Source organism: Palaemon carinicauda, chromosome 6 (assembly GCF_036898095.1).
Source record: "Palaemon carinicauda isolate YSFRI2023 chromosome 6, ASM3689809v2, whole genome shotgun sequence".
NCBI lineage: Eukaryota > Metazoa > Arthropoda > Malacostraca > Decapoda > Palaemonidae > Palaemon > Palaemon carinicauda.
Window position 1 is genome coordinate 152290470 of NC_090730.1, and position 2249 is coordinate 152292718.

The window sequence follows — 2249 nt, forward strand, 5'->3', positions numbered from 1 at the left end:
GGAGGAGGAGGAGGAGGAGGAGGAGGATGCTCTTCCCCACTCCCCTACAGGATCTCCTTCTCAGTCACCTCCCTCCGCCCATCTCAAGTCACCTCTACCTCTGTTTACCTTCCTGGCAACTTCCTCCTCCTCCTCCTCCTCCTCCATCTCTTCCTATTCCTCCTCCTCCTTCTCCGCCGGCCTCATCACATCTTTCCTTAAATCGATCGAAAGCGTTCAATAGGAGACACCGTTGTATTTCTTTGGAATACCTACGGTCTCTCTCTCTCTCTCTCTCTCTCTCTCTCTCTCTCTCTCTCTCTCTCTCTCTCTCTCTCAAAAGGGGTCGTAAAACAATGGAAATGTAGAGGAATTAAATGGGGGATGATGAGAGAGAGAGAGGGAGAGGTATGAAGGGCGGCTGGGGAAGGCCATTGAACAAAAAGGACATAAGCCAGATGAATAAGGACAACAAAAGAAAGGAAAAATGAGGATCGAGAGACGAACAAAGAGTAAGGGGCACACTAAAGAATAGAGAATATGAAATGAAAAAAGGGGGTTCGGCAGGGACAAGAATGAAACACGTACAAAAGATTGACAGGTCGCATCAGTCGTTCTACGTATTATGGAATGAAATTGAGCCCGATTGTAATAAAGGTTGGATTCATAGGTGCTACAATTACCAAAGAAGTAGAAGGGGAGATGAAATAGGATAACATCAGATGATAGGAAAGTAAACAAAACTTCCATGGTAATTACCCAACCTTCAAGACATACATGATTATAAGTCATCTATCTAGAGAAAAAAAACACAGTAAAAACAAGTTTTTGTGTACATTGTAGCGAGGAGAGAGAGAGAGAGAGAGAGAGAGAGAGAGAGAGAGAGAGAGAGAGAGAGAGATTAACAAAAGACAAAACAAGCCCTTTATACGAATGTGAAGCTTTCTTATCAATAGACTGGAGATGCTGGGTCGCTCTCTCACACTACGATTTTTTTTCTCGTCCGGCCATGACAGGTTAGGAGAAACTGGGGCATCGTACTCTTCTACCCTGCTACAGTGCCCTGTCAGTAGCCTCCCCCCCCCACCCCCTTCCGCCTCCACTTCTTCATATGAAAATAAAAAAAGAAGAAAATATTAGACTGTTTTCAACAAAAGAAATGTCGGGGACGTCTACATTAGATATCGATTTAGGTTCATAGATGCCGCAGTCGAGGACAACAAACACATATCGTGTAAATTTATCTCTTCTTACGTCTTTGCAGTTTGGGATTGTTCACTATTTCTTTAAGCTGATGATTTATAGTTATTGCCTTCTTTCATAAATCATAGAAATGATTTAGATAAATGTCTATGTATGGTTGGCTACATCGTCTCTGAGGACTGATTGAGAATCATACATAAATGTATCTTTGAAAGATACCTCGTGAGCAACAGAGGCAAGTGGCATGTAATTGGCTGCAGACATGAATGTACATTGTCCCGTCTAATAAGAAAATTGTAGAGATGAGGGAATTTCAGTCTTCAAGATATACTAAATAACAGATTTCTTGTTGATATTTCTTCACCTACTCTCTCCCTTCTCCCTGTGTTGTAGAAGTTATTACATTATAACCTTTGTATGCATTGTTATAAACAATGAAAATAAGCCAGCAAAAAAATTATTTTAGCCTTTCCTTTTTATTTCTAATATTGATGCTCTTTTGTTTCCTTTGGGACCTAATTCTTTCCTGTAGATGACCTCTGCGTTTGAAATCTTAGAACCATAACTAGTCTCATTAAGCAAAACTCTATTCCATAGCTTGATGTTATTCTTCTAAACCTCATTTTGATGTATTTGAAATTGGTGGAAATAACGAGTTCGTTCACTTGAACTTTCTGAAAATGTATATTCACGTTTTCTTTTGTTTAATTAAGAAACTTCTCCTTTTCGTCTTATGTGAGGAAATGAACGCAATCCACATTCTTATCATGATAAGAGAGGAGACTTCCTCCGAAATTTCTTTTTTCGTCCTGTACTAGTCTCAAAATGCGTTTTTACGAGAAAGTGAACGCGTTGTAGGACTCTCCTATCAATTTCCAACGAACTGTTGAACGCATTTCCAAGGTATTCCATTTTTTTTTCACATGAAAATGCGTTTTTTTTTTTTTTTTTTTTTTTTTTTTTTTTTTTTTTTTTTTTTTTTTTTTTTTTCATAAGCTCGTACCTTTTCCCTACATGGAATTGAACGCCTTCCCGGATCGCCTTACCGTTTTCTTCCAAAAAACGCG